This window comes from Eleutherodactylus coqui, chromosome 13, assembly GCF_035609145.1.
Source record: "Eleutherodactylus coqui strain aEleCoq1 chromosome 13, aEleCoq1.hap1, whole genome shotgun sequence".
Classification (NCBI taxonomy): Eukaryota; Metazoa; Chordata; class Amphibia; order Anura; family Eleutherodactylidae; genus Eleutherodactylus; species Eleutherodactylus coqui.
In genome coordinates, this window is record NC_089849.1 from 28121274 (window position 1) to 28139804 (window position 18531).

Below are 18531 nucleotides of genomic sequence, written 5' to 3' on the forward strand. Positions count from 1 at the left end.
GCAATACATTTTTCAGTTGCTTCGTAATAAGGACCACTAATGTGGGAAATCTAGTGAGTTGTATCTGCTTTAATCAAGTGTCTGTGAATGTTATGAGTTTAGTACCGTCTTTCCCTACCTTGATATTCAGTGGGAGTGGGGGGACCGGACTTGAAATATAAACCTTCCCCTGAAAATAAGCCCTAGCTACACTACATTGGGAAAACAAAAAGCAGCAATACTCACCTAGCCGGCAGAGTCTGAGTCCCTTGCGATTGTCTCTGGCGCTTCGGCAGGCTGCTGTATCCTCAGCGTTGCCACAGCACTCTTTCTGGTGATGGAGCTTTAAGTACCCCGCCTCCAGCAAGCGAGCGTTGTGATTGGATCGAGCACCAGCCAATCAGAGCCGCAGCTCGATCATTCACAGCAATTCAGTGAATGACATCAGTAAATGGCTGTGATTGGTTCATCGAGAATCAGCTCTGATTGGCTAAGCCAGCGCCGCTCTTGATCCAATCACAGCACTCGCTTGCTGGCGGCAGGGTATTTAAAGCCCTGTCACCAGAAAGAGTGCTGTGTCAACGCTGAGGACACGGCAGCCTGTCGCAGCAAGGGACCCTAACGCCACAGGTGAAGTGAGTAGAAGACCCCCCTGAAAATAAGAGACTCTGCCTCTTTTGTGGCAAAAATTATTACAGTGATACCTTGGGGTTAAGAGTGTCTCAGCTTAGTAGCTTTTTGACTTGAAAGCAGGCTCTCTCCCGAATTTTTACTCTGATTTAAGAGCAAAAACTTGGGTTAAAAGCCTTGCTCTCAATGGGGCGGCTGCTGCTGCCGGTGGCCCCATTGAAAGCAATGGCCTGCCGCCAACCCCTGCAGTGATTTTCGGGGAAGGGCTTTAAATATAAGCCCTCCCCTGAAAATCTTCCCTAGCTGTAGTAAAAAATATATACTCACCTGTCCACCGCTGCCGGGGCTCAGGCATGTCTAGCCACCGCTTGTTCTCCCTGCTTTTTTAATCCCCGCCTGCTGAAAAGCTTCAGAGCAGTGCAGGGAAAACAATCAGCGGCTACATGCACCTGAGCCCTGACAGACAGGTGAGTATATATTTTATTTATTTTTTTACTACAGCTATGGATGATTTTTAGGGAAGGGCTTATATATAAAGCCCTTCTCCGAAAATCACTGCGGGGGTGCCAGGGTCCTATTGCTTTCAATTGGGCAACGCCATCCCCATTGAAATCAGTGGGAGAGCCTCACGATCTGGAACGGATTAATGGCTTTGCCATTCATTTCAATGGAGAAAATTGATTTGACTTACGAGTGTTTTGGGTTAAGAGCTCCGTCACGGAACGAATTAAACTCTTAACCCAAGGCGCCACTGTATAAGACAGTGTCTTTATTTTCAGTGAAACACAGTATGTTTAGTAGGGTGCCTTCTTCCTCTTCTCTCTATACAAAGATTGCAGAATGGTTTAGAACTGATATCTTTATGTCCAAAGCAACATCTGCTCGCAGCCTAAGCTCCCTATCTGAGCGTTCGGTGCAGGGAGTTTTGTTTTGTCCCGATGGACTTCATACGTGTGCAGTCTAATTGCGGTCTATCCTGGAATGTGCGCTGTCTCTCTTGTGTGTTTTGTTGTTTTTTTTTTCCTTTCCCTTGCATAAATTGGGATAAGATGTTGGTTCTGTTGTTTTCACTTGAAATTCTTCTTCATAATGTAAATGAAAACTTTATTTTTTTTCAACTACATTTTTTGTGGCTGAACCGTCCAAAACATTCAACGGCACAATTATATCCTATTTTGGAGCGGTTTTATTTTTACTCTGGTTTTACAGTATATATAGTTATGGTGCTCAGCCTTTTTTACGTGGCTTCTATTTGCTTTGCTAAGGACTTGCTGAGTCAGTTTAGAAGGTCGCTTGTACAGGATACAGATCGGAATACTCATGTAGACTATGTTTTTGTCCAATGAGCATTCGGCGGACGCCTATTGAAGATCTATGGGCTCCTTTAGCTGTTGTGTCACTGGTTTGGGGGAAAGAACCACCATTTCTCCTGTAATGAAGACTAAGCAAAAGACTAAAGGGGAATTTACATGAACTATCAATTAAGTATTTTAAACGAGTGTCAATTAGTAATCTCATTTTTACACAGTCCGATGGTGCCTGTACTGGAGACAAATGATCATTAATACGTTCTTTCAAATACAGTCTTGTCAGCACATCGCCTATTCACAAAGGGAGATGTGCTGCCGAAAATGATGACTGGCAAATGCCCTAGAGTCTGGGAATTAAAAGCAAAGCCAGTCATTGTTACAAGGCTTGTATAAAGAGTCTAACTTTGTCTTGAAGGAATGTTGCCTTCCAATAGGTGGCGCTGCAGAGGTATTGTTCCATCTCCCGTGTTTGTAAAATAACAAATAGACATATACTTATCTCTCAACGCTCCTGCTGTGTCCCGCTCCGGTGATTGGTCCTCCACTGGTCTGTTTGTTTATAGCCTGTAGTCCCGCCCAGTTTATGGGACATCATAGGCATTGCAGCCAATGACAGAGCTCCACGCTTGAGTTTTGTTATTGGCTGCAGCGCCTGTGACATCCTGTAAAGACATTGAGGCAGCCTGTAAATGTGACGTTAGCGGGGAGACCCGGAGCTGCGTTACAGGACACAGCGGTAGTGGAGAGAGAGGAATATATGCTGTTTTACTGCACGGAGAACTGACTTTTACTGAAAAAATAGATCTTGGACCATCCCTTTAAGCGCCCTGCTCTTTACAGATGTTCTTTCCTGTCTGTAAGGTCCTGGTTTGAGGATATCTCAAAGAGAGACCATGTGGCAGTTTCGGATGCACTGACAATAGTTGGGGTAAGACTCCATGTAGCAGTCGCTGCTCGGCTGGGTCATTGGTTGGTTGCGGTGGAATGAAGTGTGCTCTAGATGTTCATCGTTAATGGCTGTGTGGTTGTAGGCCTACTGCACAACTATTAAAGGGGTTTTCTGGACAAATACTATTGATAACCTATCCTCAGGATAGGTGTTCAATAGTTGATCCCTGGTGATCAACTGATCGATTGACCCGCTGTCATTGCAATGGTGCCGGATGTCATCATCGTGGTCGGAGCAGGACGTCTCAGGCCACTTCACTCCCATTTAATTTAATGGGAGTGAAGCCGCCTATTATACTTCTGGCTTCGACCTCAATGTGGTGCCAGAAGTGTAATAAGTGGCTTCGCTCCTATTGATATCAATGGGAGTAAAGCCACTTCTGATCCTATCTGCTCCGACCCCAATGATAACTGTTCCCTGGTGATCAACTATTGAAGACCTATCATCAGGATATGGCCTCAATAGTATTTGCCCAGCAAACCCCTTTTACAACCTACAGTGAGCATTTAATTAATTAGCAAGCCACTTGGACTTGCATCATAGTGGGCTCACTAGAAGGTACAGCTAAATAGCAGCAACCTGCACCTTTTATCTGCTGCTCTGGACCCTCTTCTTCATCCTTTGCAGCCGCCGATCTGCTGCTTTGTTTACCTGCATAATTGTCGCGGTAAACTGACAACTCCCAGCATGCATAGAGCTCGTTTACTGGCCCGTGCTGTAGCTCCGCCCACCACTTGCAGGTCCTACAACTTTTAACAGCACCAGCCTCCCTCTCACTCAGAGACCCAGAGAAAGCAGGCTGAAGCAGACAGAACCGTATGGCACTCTTGAGTTGATCATAAGCAATACAGCGCAGTGCTTCTGCTCCTGTCCTCCCATCATGCACTGCTCACAGGATGTGGAAGCCTATGGACAGGAAAGGAAGTAGCAAATGTGGACAAGATGTCAGAGGAAATGGAAAGATTTTTTTGGGCAGAGTCACATGACATAGAAAATGAAGAAAATAGTTGGACCAGGTACAGAACCTATTACAAAATGACTTATGATGATGTACATTAGAGCTTTTCAAATGTCAGTCTGTGCCCAGAATACCCCTTTAAGCACTAGTAGCGGTGACTAGCGCTTGCATAACACTACGTTCCCTAAGTGAATCTACTTCACCCTTACATAGGTATCCCATTTCCCCGAAAATAAGCCCTACCCTGATTTTTAGTGCTTTTCGGAGAGACTTGAAATATAAGCCCTAGCTGCATTATATTTTTTTTAAAAAACGGAATACATTACTCAGCAGGCTCAGTCCAGGTCCTCCCGCTGCTTTCTGGAGCTCAGACGCGCTTCTTGCAGTACTCGGACGCCCACAGAAGATCACTTTCTGGTTACGGGATTCATAAATCCCACTTCCAGGATGCGATGGCTGAGCAGTGCTCAAGAACCAATCACAGCCATTGCATTGGTTGATCAAGTGTTGCGTTGATTGGCTGAGCAGTGCTCGAGAACCAATCAGAGCCAATCAACGCAACACTTGATCAACCAATGCAATGGCTGTGATTGGTTCATCGAGTGCTGCATTGATTGGCTGAGCAGCGGTCAATCTATTCAGGGGGTGATTGTCCTGTGTAAAGTCTACTTTGGTGGCTTGGAATAACCTCCTCCAATTGCTCTGTCTGCAATGAAGACAAAACTAGCAGTTACGCCCCAACCCTTATTTACAAACCTAGAAGACGGGAGCAAAATGTCAGCGACAAGAAAAATCTAACTTTAAAACTTTCTGCTGACTCACTTTTGCCCTGAAGCAACCAATAGAAAGTTGCTGAAACTTTACTGAAAATATATCAACCTTTTGTTAGCGACCCAGACACAAATCCTGTCTGTCAACGAAATGTCACTGCCGGATAATTGTGTTATTGACACACAAGCCCTTTGGTGACACCTAGTAGAACAGGAAGGACAGCATAACACAGGGACGCTGCCACTCACTGGGTTGGATGTTTTGGTTTAGGATTAGTATGGGACGTTCGGAGGTGTCCGATGGCGTCGGCCAGGCTTTGATTTATTTGTATTAAACTGCCTTTCATCCAATCTCAATCTAATTATTAATAATCATTACCTTCGACTCTGTGCCAAGACAGGAGCGCACTAGTCATATACACCACAGACCACATAATTATACCATACATCTTCTCGTCCCGTCCTTTTGTCATATGTCCTCACTACTGGCTGATTGTTAAATAATGTGCGGTTAATTGGCTTGTACATTCAGCAAATTTACAGGTCAAAGACAAAGAACTTAGATTGGATTTTGAAAGTGATAAGACTGCTGTCTGACAGCCATTTCTCCCCATCCTCTCTATACGTATGCACACTTGGCTTTGCCCAAGCATGCATGTGTGCTTTGTGTGGTCTGTGGGGAGAAACCACTACCAGACACTGCTATAGTCTCACGAAGAGAATGTAGCTGATAGTGGTGGCATTGGGTGCCTCACTCCACCATTTGTGGTTTGGGATTGGCCACATGCCGTCTTCTCGCCTGTCCTCTGGTCAGCAGAGGCGGTCATGAGATCGGCACCAGTGATGTTCGGCACAGGTGGCCAATCCCCTATCACAACCTCAGTGTTGCCACTATCTGCTGCATTCCCTTCGTGAGACAGAATATAGCAGCAGCCAATCGCCCAAGAACAGAAAATCTGATAACTGACCTCCAACTGTCCGATTCTTATTTCTCCTGACATCTGCCATTGAGGGAGAGTCAGAAGGCCGCCATAGACATTAGATAACTTGCCAGTCTTGTTGACGTCAATGGGTTCGATGGCTGATCTATACCCAATGTATATAGCCACCCTTAGCAACCTCTCAGAAATGGCTCCATTCTTGTCAATAGGCTTTTTCTGATATAGTAAAGCTGAGTTCTGCTTGTTTCCATGGGTGCCATAGATATTAAGTGGAGGGGCAGCATCCATGCATGATCTCTGCTCATTTAAAGTCAGTATTGCGATATAGCGCTAGATTAGTCTTTTTGACTACACTCTGTATACTTTCCCTCCCATATTCTTAAACCGGTTGTCCGGGACTTTGGGCATTTTTCCTGTTGATGAGCTAGGTCATCAATAGAAGATCAGCGGGGTCCACTACTTGGGATCCCTGCTTATCAGTTGATTCCCACCACCATTGTCAATGTGGTCAATGCTGGAAACAGATAGTGCTGTCAATATTGCAGCTTCCCAGTTTGGTACTGCAGGCACAGCTCCCATTGTATTCAGTGGAAGATGTGCTTTCAATACCAACCCAGGCCAATGTGCTATGGACAGTATGATTTCCTTCCTATGCTGTCCATACTGACAGCAGGGCCAGAAATCAGCTGATCGGTGAGGATCCCGAGCAGGGTACTCCGGCCAATCATCTGTTGATGACCAACCCTGAAAATAGGTCATCAATATAAAAAACTGCAATAGTCTTGGGCAACCTCTTTGAGAATATGGGAGGGAAAGTATACAGGATGTAGTGAAAAAGACTTACGGCTCATTTAGACACAATGATTATTGCTCAAAATTCGCTCAAAAGCCATCTTTTGAGCGATAATCGTTGAATGTAAATGTGCCCATCTTTCACTTTTCTGCCGAACAATGGATTTTAGTTTGGCATGAAATCCATAGTTTGGCAGGACAGCTAATAAGCAGGACCGCAGGCTGTGTTCTGCCCGGGGAGCGCTGATTACAGCTGATTACATTGTCTCAGCTGTAAGTCCCTCGCAGAACAAAGGGAATGTAATCGGGGAACAGCGGGTGGTCGGTCCCCTGCATACAGCTCCCAGTGGCTCACACGCTACTAATTGGTACTAATAGGCATTAGTACCAATTAGTAGTTTATGCAAAATGATCGCTCAAAGCCATCTTTTGAGCGATCATCTTTGTGGTGTAAATGCACCTTAAATCTAGTGCTGTATCTCAATACTGGTGTCCTATATTGAAATAATAGGAAGAGATGGATGCGTTACACGATGGTACGGTGTACGGCCCCTGGGGGTGCTGGAATATGGATTTCAATTTTGTGCTCCGGCTCCTGTAAGAGAGTGAAACCCAATTGAAAAGTTGAAGAGGAGAACGTGAGAAGCAGAAATCTGCGTCTCCAAGTCCTGTGGGACTGCAGCTATGACTGAAGTAAGGAAAGCCTACTGGAAGTGGCCTCTTTCTGCTATGATGGGGGCAGATCATCTATGAAGCCATCCACCGCCATCTGCAGGAGTTTCGGGTACGATCTGCACTGAGAGTCCCTAAACTTCGGCCCAACGACGGCGCCATGCATGTATCATAGCAAGTAAGGCTGATTTCACATGGGCGAGTCCAATGTCCCTGCAGATGCGAGATGTTTGTGTTGAAACCTACTTGCATCACTTCAAGGAAGTAGCGATCTGCTGCGGTGGCGGAGGATCGCAGAGTGTTTCCCATTCTTTTTAATGGGGAAACCTCGCATGCACTTCGCGCGCAAAGCCAAGCTCTGTCGGCCCCACTGAAAACAATGCGTTGCGAGGCATTTTGAGGGAAAGTCCCAAAATAGGAGATGCCACAATAATTTTTTTTTCCTGCACCGCGATGCAGGAAAAAAATATTGCTCATGTGTGAGCCAATTCAAAAGACTGGGGTTCATATTTGTGCATTTAGCAACACGCACATCTCGCGCAATTTTTTTTGGCCGTGTAAAAACGGCTTACGTAAAGCGCACTCTGCTTCTGCTATGTTACTGCTCCTCTGTTGAATCCACTTCTTGCTTTGACATTACAAAAACTGCATCCCAACAACGTTGTGGAGGTGCCCTTGTTGCTAAATATGCAGGTTATACAGAGTCCAACGCGCCTCTTTACCTGAAGCGGAGTTGCAATGCGACCGTAAATTTCTAGAATTTACGGAAGACAGAAGGATGTTGTCTTAAACAGATAAGGAAGCTGTATTTCCTCCGCAGATATAGAAAGATGTGATTGGAAAATGGTTCCATCTGTCTTCAATGCAATGGAGGTTCTGTGTACCAGAACAGAGCCGACTGCTGCTGGCAATGTCTGGGGAGATGTACTCCATCTCTGAAGCTCTGTAATCACATGGGTAGGATGCAAATGAGCACAATGTCTAAAAAGTAGTTTCTAAAGTAGAAGTTTTGGGTGGAGGTGACACAACGCAGGATTGTGGATGAGAAGGTCTACATGAGGAGGACCGCTTGTCTTGTCTCGAATATGAAAGATCACCATTAAGTGCAATTCCTTGAGTTCTTTTCTCCTGATCCATGGATGAAATTTGGCATTATATGTAGCTGAATATGTTCATAAGGTCTCAGCGGAACGAACACTCAGGTTTATGGTGCGTACCGCAGCGTTGGCTCTCATTTGATGGAAGTGCTTTACACCAGTGACTGCCCATCTAGTGGTACATTGGACGTCCTTGGGGCTTTAGAACCGCAGCAATACATTATGGCATGGATTCCGTTATGTGTTGAACTTGTTCTACAGGAATATCGGCCCCTGCGGACAGGAAGCTTCTTGTAGTTGCCACTAATTAGATGGAGGTGCTGATCTGCTCTAAATAACTTAAAGGAATGGGTCATCGGTTCATGCTGCTTGTGCCAAATTCTGACCTCCCATCAGTGCGGTGCAACAGAAATCTGGATTCATCATCTGACCAGGAGATGTTTTTCCACTACTCAGTGATACAATTTTTATGCTCTTTTGCCCCCTGGAATCACGTGTAGAATGTTTTTCAATGTGGAAAATGTTACATGTGATTTTTACCCTTTCATTTGAAAAGGTGAAATTTGCCCTGAATCGGCAGCATAAATTGACTGCCGCAGCTTTAAAGTCCACATCACATTTGTGTATTTCAAGCAGATTTTTCTTACCCCATGTGGGTGAGATTTCACACCCTGCACACAGGTGGATATTTGTTGTGGAATGCATGGTCGGCGTCCGCACCGCGAATCCTCAGCAAATATCGTCCGTTACTTCCTATCAATTGCGATTTCTGCTCGTGGAGGACAATTCGCAGCGTGCTCCAGTTTCATGCAGGCTCCATACAGAGGGCTTCCATTGAAGTCGATGAAGGCCTCTGACCCGCGGCCCGTCTGCAATAAAGATTGGGGAGAGGTTGCGGATTCCATGTCATCGCCTAGCGATGACGTGGGGGAAAAAAATCTGGACTGCGCATTTGCGACGGCGAGCCGCCAGGTCCATTCACAGTACAGAAAAGACTGCAACTGAGCAGGTAAGCGTGGACGCCGCTGCTGCCAGAGCTGGATTCTGCATGCGGAATCCGGCTATGCCATTTTCAGGCGGCCTTAATCAGCAATGGCACTCTTACTAGTCAACTGTTTGGACACATTAGTTGGGGCACAAGCGTTGTATTCGGCTTAGCTTGACTGTGCAGCGCCTGTTCTTGAGAAGGATTCTTGACATCCTCCTCTGACCCCTTTCAGTGACTAATTGTTTACACTTACAGGGTCCTCTTTCACTGGATATTTTTTCCTCGATCACGCCATTCTCCGAATACTTTTCACACCGCTGCACCAGAAAACCCCACGCGGTTGCCAGTGACCTCCTGGCCCCAGCTAGTCTGACCGATGGCCAGGCCTTGTTGTAAGTCGCTCAGATCGCTGGACTTTCCCATCTAATACAGATTCACATGAAACTGATCCACGGAAAGCTTGTCACGTGATTTTTATGCTGCACTCTGGGCTCCAATTTCCATACAGGAATCTAGTCCAATCATGAACCTGCCATAAAGTGTCCATTCATGTAGAGTTGTTCTGTATTTGTATAGTAATGGCTACTTTTTTCTTCTTATCAAGAGACAGTTTTGTGAAGTTTATTATGAACTCTTGGGAATGAAACCGTAATATGCAGAGTATATGATTTAGGTCGGGTTGGGTGAATGGTCTACTTTAATAAAACTCTTACTAGTAAGGGAAGAATGCGAGAAGGAAATGGACCATAACAAGTCTTTGTGGTTCATTGCCTCCCAGATGATGACAGGAAGGTTCAGCACTCAGCCAGACCCTCGGCTTCTCCTGCTCTTCTAGTCGGCGCACGTGACCGTCCTGTAAAATAAACTGTCTCCTGTGATTTATGCTTTTTGAGTAGAAAAATATTGATATTAAACATACCGGCTCTGCAGTGTTTTCATTCATATTACAACCTATAGGTCATGAGCAAACGTACAGCTCCTCTCCGGAGTCGTCTTGATGCCTTGTAAGGCAGTATGCTCTGGAGGAAGCTCCTCACTGAATGCTGCCATTTACCACCACTGCTAATATCACTCAGGATCATTGATCCCAACCTGAATGGAGTATGTTTTGGCTGAGCCTCTAATGTACGCACTCTCCCGGTGTCACTAATCTCTTGGTTAATCAAGGAATATTTCCAGACATGTTAATTTTTCCTTCACTTTTCTTGATTCTGAAAGTACCCCATAAGGTTGCTGGATAGGTCATCTGCGGGAGCGACAGGCATGGGGGCGCCGTTGCATACCTCTGGTACACTGAATCAGAGGGTGACCAGGTCGAAACTGTAAGCCTTCTGTTACATCTTTCACACGAGCGTATATCGGCTGCCGTTTTCACGGTCGGCCGATATATGCTACGATCTGGTGCATTGGATTCCAATGCATCAGATCACATGGCCGTATTCCCGAGACATAAAAGTGCCCAGCCGGGCCAATATAATGCTGGGCACTTTTATATTGAGGCCGCAATGCCGTTGGGCATGGGGAGACTGCCCTTCCCTCCCCCCTCGCCGGCTGACCTCCTTACTCCTCCCCTCTGGCTGTCTGAAATGGGGAACTATCTTTTTCGGCTGGAATACGTCGACCGCTGCATGGGCTCCTATGGAGGTTAGCTCCGCCCTGTCCTGCCCCCTTCCATTGCAAACAGCAGGAGGAGAGGCGAGAGGAGGTCAATCTGCAAGGGGGAGGGAAGGGCTGTCTTCCCACACCCAACGGCATTGCGGCCTCGGCGTATATTAGCCTGCCGAAGGGGGTGATGTCCCGAAAGCTTGCTATAACATCATGTATTTTTGTTAGCCATTAAAAGGTATCATATCTACAAGATCACTTGGTTTCTCTTAAGGCCCATTTACACTGGACAATTATCGCTAAAAATTCGCTAATTGGCAATCGTTTTAGCGATAATCGGTGCGTGTAAATGGGCGCAGGGCACCCGCATTTCGGGCACTTTTTGGTGATCCTTAAAATCAAGCTCACTTGATTTTAACTATCACTTTTATCAGTCGTTCTCCACAGGGGGGGAGTGCTGATAGCATTGTTTCCCCTGTGGAGAACAAAGGATCTGAGTGCAGATAATAGCCTCAGGCTATTAGTCTGTGTTCAGTGAAGGCTTCATTTACATACATAATTGGTATTTAAGTTGCTGAGTAGCTACTTCAATGCCAATTGTTTTTTATGCAAAATAATCGCTCAAGGCTGTCGCTCAAACTGTCATTAGAGCGATCTTTGAGCGATTTATTTGCTTGTGTAAATGGGCCTTTACTGAGAACAATCCCATGCTACTAGAGACAGACTTCACTTGACAACAGGCAGTGGACAGCAATTTTTTTTTTTTTTAGCACAGAAACTACATTTTAGTCGAAAAAGAATGTGCTCTTATCTCATTGGCTATCCTATCAGCACACGTTTTTCTCAAAATCCCTTAACCATTCAAAGCAGTTTTGCATGACTTGCCCTTTTCCTGTAGCATATGTTCCACCGCTTTTCTGTCATATTTGCTCTCCTTTTGTGTGAATGCAGCCTTCAGGTTTCCCATTGTGATTCATGTAGTACTGATAGCATTTTGCACCCTGAGCTGTTAATGCGAAGCGCTACATAGTAATAAATGCCATTTCCACAAACAACTTGTCGTTTTTGTTTCCATTCATTCTGTGAAAACTCACAAAGTCCCAATCAAGACCTCAGCACTTAACTCCGACAGCCTTTTTAGGAGCCGCTTTAAGTTTCTGCAGCTTCGGAGCAGTTTTATTTCTTTGTTCTAGTTTATTAGGGTTGGTAAATTTCACTTCTTTCCTTGAAACCGAAAAGACCAATGCGCAGACTGAACAGACGCTCCCGGGCTCCATGCTGGGCTTGTAGCACATTGCAGACGTTTGTATTTGTCAGCTTTAGCAGCGCTCCTTTTTTAAGATGGTGTGGAAAGGAAAAACTCTGCAATGTCTGTAGGAATGTGGGGACGCCATGCCGAGAATTTGCATTAAATGAGACCCATTGTTTCTTGATGAAATTATTCAAAACAGGTGTGGGGAACGGAGAGGGAGGGGACCGAGTGCCAGAAAAATCAACATTTTCATTTATTTTTTTTTTGTCTGCTAGGATTTGTGCGGTGTATGGAGGGAGCTTCAGAGTCTCAAGGACACCACCTGGATCACGGTTTCCAAGGTAGGCCTATCATCACACTTCCTTTTTCTGCTTTCTGTACGGAATGGATGCAGTGCGAGTTTGCTTTTGCACATTGTTGGTTCGCACTGTCAATCTATATCCACGTGTTGCATTTTTGTTGCCGTTTTGCTGCCGTTTTTGCAGCTTTTTAGCCTTTTTATAGTTTTGATAAAGCTGTTAGAGAATCATAACTCAATCCAAACTTGTGAATGCGCCCAGAAGAGGTCAAGCCCAGAATGTTGGGTGTAATGCCTGGCATACCCATGAAATCGCTGTCATCCGCTGACTGCGCTCTTCTCTGACGCTCCAGCAAAACCGTAGATGTTGTTATAAATAATTTGCTGTACTATTCTGTCCAGTAAAGTAAAATGGGAAATGACCCAGTTAAAGGGGTGGTCCAGTTGTAAACTACTGAGACCAATCCACAGGATAGGCCATCAATAGTAGATTGGGAGGAGCCTGCCGCTCAGGACCCTTGCTGGTCAACTGTTCTTTTGGCCAGTGCGCTTCTGCAGGAAGCAGACTGCTCCATTCCTACTGCAGTGGCCAGCTGATCGGCGGGCATCCTGGGTGGCAGATTCCTCCTGATCTACTATTGATGGCACATCCTGCAGATAAACCATTGATAGTTTACAACTGGTTAAACTTTTTTAAAGCAAGGTTCTTGCTATGATTCTGAGAACTTGGTCTTGCTGCTTTAATGACCTGCGCTAAACGTGGAACTGCAGCAGTTGGCAGTAAAACCACGTGCCGTTTTACCATGCCATGTGGCAAGAACAGCACCTTAACATCACTGTGGGAATAGACCATAATATGTCAATGTGATCGATCAGACTGCAGGGCTAGGCCTATGATTACCTAAAAGGCTTGGTGGTCCAGGTCCTCCCGCTGCTCTCTGGAGCTCTGACAGGCATCCTGCAGTCCTCATTCGCCAACAGAAGATCACTTCCTGGTTGCTGGCTTCAGATTTTCCACCTCCAGGATGTGATGGCTCTTATTGGTTCATCCAGCGATGCTCAACCAATCAGAGCCATCGCAACTTGGAGGCAGGATTTCTGAATCCAGCAACCAGGAAGTGAACTTCTGTTGGTGAACGAGGACCGCAGGATGCTCTAGGGGGAAGGAGCAGGAGGACCCAGACCCAGCCTTTTAGGTAAGTATTCCTTTTATTTTTTTTTTAAGTTTTTGGGTAGAACTTACTTTTGAATGGTAAAGTTGCATCGCACGAAAACCACGATTATGTGCATTATGTTGCGACTAAAACGAAGGCTCCAAGGGGAAACATGGGCTACAAAATAATCGCAAATTGTGGCAATATAGAGCATGCTGCGATTTTTTTTTTTATTATTTTTTTATTTTTATTTTATTTTTTTTCGTTTTTGCAAGACCGCATCAGAGAAAACTAATATGAAGGAACCCCTTGGAAAGCATGGGCTTCACATACATGCAGTTTTCTTGCGCTATGGCATCACGTTAAAATCGTTCGATTTTTGTCGCCCGTATGAAAGCAGTCTTAAGCTACAACCCCAAAGCCATTATATGCAGCGGTGCCGACTACCCAGCAGATAGGAGAGACGTTGCGCTACACAACCAGACTACGATTCTAGAGTCCAACAACACTTTTTTTTTTTTTTTTCATTGACTGCTAAATTGTAATCTTATTTATTACCACTTTCCTAGATTACATGGGAAGTAAATGTGAAGTATTGTCTGTATTTCTCCGTTCCTGACATTGCGCTAGGGGACGGGGAATGTATTTCATACGCAGCAGGCGTCAGGAGTCGTCCCCGCTGGCTCCATCTGCTCATCTCTTACCTACTCCCTCACACCAAGGAATGACATGATAAAACACTCACGGTGGGTACATATGTGCCAGGGTTGTGGGGAGGAGGGGTTGACACGTGCATTTCGCTGTCAGTCGGGATAAACTAGCGGCAGTAGCTTGTAGATGTAACAGTCGTGGATCCGTGCAAAAGGGTCGTGATTTTTTTCTGTTGTAAACTCATGTAAGGTAAACCGGTAACAGGAGGCGTCTGGCAGCAGATTATTCCCTCTCAGCCACATGCATATTTTATTGGGGGCTTGAATGGGGTAGCTGTTGGCTGAAAGCGAAAGGTCAGGAAAGCTTTAGTTTCTCCTTAGGGAGAGCACCTAGAGAGGAGACTCCTAAGGCCATGCATGCTCCTCTGGGAAATATATGCAAATGGGAAGATGGAACAATGCCTCTGCAGCGCCACCTATTGGAAGGCAGCATTCCTGCTAGTCACTGTCAGACCTTTTTTAACCATCATAACGATGACTGGGACTATAAACCTTAGTCCATCTGCAGAGCCGGATTCACAGAGCTAGGGATCTGCGACCTTTCCGCAATTTGGTTGTGGAAGAGCCGTGGATCGGACGGCTTCTATTGACTTTAATGGAAGCAGTCCATGCGGAATCTGCAAAAAAAAAAATGCAGCATGCGGCGCTTTTTTTTTTTTTTTCCTTTCTGCAATTGGTTTCCGCAAGTGTGCTCGGAAGAATCTATTTACCATAGCATGCTTTGGGTGCTATCTGCTGCGGATACGTGGTGCAGACCCCCTCAATGCGGAATCCGCAGCCAATATCCGTCCGTGGTCACAAGTGACTAGTGAGATTTTTTTCATGATGACATCATCAATTGCTGCACGTGGTTGCCATTTTTTAATTAAAACTTTACAACCACCAATCGGACATTGATGACCTTGCATCTCAGCGGTCTACCGTGAGCGTTTACTGTAATCTAAACAGTCATCACTAAAAGGGGATTTCTTGAGTGCATCCATGTAAATTATGTAACTAAACCTATTTTTCACAGTTTCATACCGTTCAGCTCGCCTGTACGCTCCATGTCTGCAGGGTAGTAGCTGCAGTACGGCGTCTGTGAGCTAATTGCAGGCAGTCCCAGCCGCATGTGTTATTCATATTTCATGCCTGACTTAAATGCCTAATCCATTAACCCTAAAAGAGCTCGATTCTGTTACTACTTCAGTAAAAAAGTGACGTAATGTGATTTCTTGCAATGCTGCCACGGCCTTCCCAAGTGAATCTGTGATTAATTTGTAGCTATAAAATGTTTAAAGGACCCGTCGTGGGGCACAACGTCCATAATTAAGGAAGAGCGCCCCTGTGACTGTAGGTCCTGCTCCTGCCAGCATTAGTCCGGAGGTTCATACTTCTGTGCAAGTAACGGTTACCATACACATTAGATGGTTGTCGAGTGCAATTATTGATTTTGACATGATGGGCCGACCATCCAATGTGTGGGGTGGTGCCCGGGCTCTCCGCCGACTACAGATATTGGGGGTAAGAAGGATCTGGCTTGTTGGATTTCAGAGGATTTTCACAGTGACTTAATCCTCTCTCCCTATTGGGTGTTCACATGTTTGGGGGGTGGGAAGAATAGCGGTCGACTATCTAAGGTATATGGCCACCTTTTACTGGTATAAGAAACTGTAATGAATAAAGTGTTTTTCTTCATCATTTTATCCTTAAAGGGACCCTTTGGTCCTGGACAAACAAGGATAGCTGCACCAGTTCTGTGAGAATATGCTGCACACTGTGTATTAGTGTGAATTGGTAGTATAGAAGGGCAGTACCGGGGATGGCCTTCACAGTACTACAGACAAGCATCCTAGAACCTGAGTGATCGTGCTCAAAGAGTGGTCATAAATGGCTGCGCATCCAAGTGGAAGAATGTATCAAGTGGGGTACCACAAGGCTTTGTCCTGGGCCCAGTGTTCAACATTTTTTTATAAATGATCTGGATCAGGGAATTGATGGGAAACTGATCAAATTTGCTGACGACACAAAGCTAGGAGCGATCGCTAACACTAGGGAAGAGAGTATTAAAAAAAAATCTAGAAAAGCTTGAACAGTGGGCGGCGACTAACAGATTTGGTATTTAACAAGGAGAAATGCAAAGTCCTACATCTGGGCAAGAAAAATGAAGAAAGCACATACAGAATGGGAGGAATTGGGCTAAGCAGCAGCACATGTGAAAAAGACTTGGGTATACTAATAGATCATAGACTGAACATGAGTCAACAGTGTGATGCAGCAGCCAAAAAGGCAAACCCAATTCTGGGATGCATTAAGAGAAGCATAAAGTCTAGATCACGTGAGGTAATTATCCCCCTCTACTCTTCCTTAGTCAGACCTCATCTGGAATACTGTGTCCAGTTCTGGGCACCCCACTTTAAAAAAAATACATAGACAAACTGGAGAAAGTTCAGAGAAGAGTTACCAAGATGGTGAGCGGTCTGTGGGGAACAGTTCAAGGATCTTGGAATGTTTAGCTTCAAAAAAGAAGGCAGAGAGGAGACTTAATAGCTGCCTTCAAATATCTGAAGGGCTGTCACAGTGCAGAGGGATCAGCCCTATTCTCATCTGCACAAGGAAAGACCAGAAGCAATGGGATGAAACTGAAAGAGAGGAGACATAGATTAGATATTAGACAGTGAGGGGGATCAATGAGTGGAACAGGTTACCACGGGAGGTGGGGAGTTCTCCTTCAATGGAAGTCTTCAAGCAAAGGTTGGACAAATATCTATCTGGGATGATTTAGTGAATCCTGCATTGAGCAAGGGGTTGGACCCGATGACTCTGGAGGTTCCTTCCAACTCTACCATTCAATGATCTAAGATAGGGTTAACATCTGTGGGTGTGGCAGAAACCACACTCGGGGAGGGGGATGCTGGCTACTAGCCAGAGAGATTGAGAGAGACCTCTCATCAGGATTGTGAGCCTGATGTCGAATGTGGACCAGTCTGGGCCCATCACCTATCTGGTAGAGAAAGAAGCCCTCTAGACACCCCGGCCGGGGTTAGTGACGGAGACCCAGTGGGTTTGTGAACCCTAAATTATGGACTGTGTGTTGTATGCTGTGCACATATGTTTTGCAGTGCTGTACCAATAAATGCTTTTTTACACCTCTGGTGCCCATTTCCTGACAATGAGGGCGCCAATCCGCAGGCGAGAACCTCTGCCTTGCCACAGTAGTCTAAGACGCTGCATGCTGCTCTAACCGGTCAGGGCTCCTGCACACTTGAGTTTTTCTTGCACGTTTTTTTCACGCGATATCTTTGCGTTTTTTTTAATGTGACTGTCAATGGGACATTCTAATATTAAAAACGCATCGCACGAAAATCGCAAGTTTGTGTTTTGCGGTATTTTTTTTAAGCGATGTGTTTTTAACAAAGTCCCATTGACATTTTGTGTTATAAAAACGCATCGATATTGCGTGGAAAAAAACACGCAAGAAAAATGCAAGTGTGAAAGAGCCCTCAGACTAGTGATACTACTAGTCAGAGAAGTGGTGCAGCCATCTTTGTCCAGGACTGGAGGGGCGCTGTAATGGGTACTTGGAAAAATCCAGCGACTTCTAACAAGGTTGGTCATCGGTGCTAGACTAGCCGGGGCCAGGATTTCACGGCCATCCTTGGGGGGTTTTCTCTGACAGCGGTGTGGAGAGTATTCTAAGAATACCATAATCGAGTAAGAGGGGCTCTTGTGGATGTAAACAAAAAAGCGGTGAGAGGAGGATGTCAAGAATCATTCTTATGAACAGGCAGTGCACATTCAAGCAATTTGCAGCCGAGTACAACCTTTGTGCTCCCACTAATGCTTCTGAATGCATAACTTGCTGATACCTTGCACGGATGGGCTATAACAGCAGACGACCAGTTCCAGCACCCTTGTGTCTAAGAGAAACAGAAAGGCGAGACTCTAGTCGGCAACGGAGCGCAAAAACTGAATCCGTGATCAGTGGGAAAACCTCATCTGGTTCACTGAATCCGGATTTCTGTTGCCCCGTGCTAATGGGAGGTCAGAATTTGGCACAAGCAGCATGAATCGATGACCCCTTCCTGTCAGCTGGTCAGAACATGTCAGCACCTCCATTTAATTTGCAGCAACTACAAAAAGCTTCCTTGTCCATGGGACAATATTGCTGTAGAACACTTTCATCGTGGATTGGAATTCATGCCATGACTAAGGCCAAGGAAAGTGCAATGTGCCACTAGGGGACTCTCTAATAAAGTGCCCCTTCAGTGGAAGCATTACTACAGAGATGGGATGGGTGAAGCTGCTCACCGGGTGTGCCTCTATAGTGTTACATGTACATAATCCTGCATTGTACTGTATACAAACGGACTCCCTAAACAAACAAAGCTGCGGTACAGTAACGGCTGCGGTTCTGTGTGTGCCCGTCCTGATAGGTGCTCAGTTC

General features: G+C 45.5%; 1 protein-coding gene across 1 annotated transcript in view; it reads left to right on the forward strand.

The window, feature by feature from the left end:
• Positions 1 to 18531, forward strand: part of TANC2 (tetratricopeptide repeat, ankyrin repeat and coiled-coil containing 2) — a 469518-nt gene that overhangs the window by 112910 nt on the left and 338077 nt on the right. Inside the window, exon 2 of the mRNA XM_066587526.1 lies at positions 12219 to 12284. The gene's annotated coding sequence lies outside the window, so the exon portion shown is untranslated. The remainder of the gene's footprint in view (positions 1 to 12218; positions 12285 to 18531) is intronic.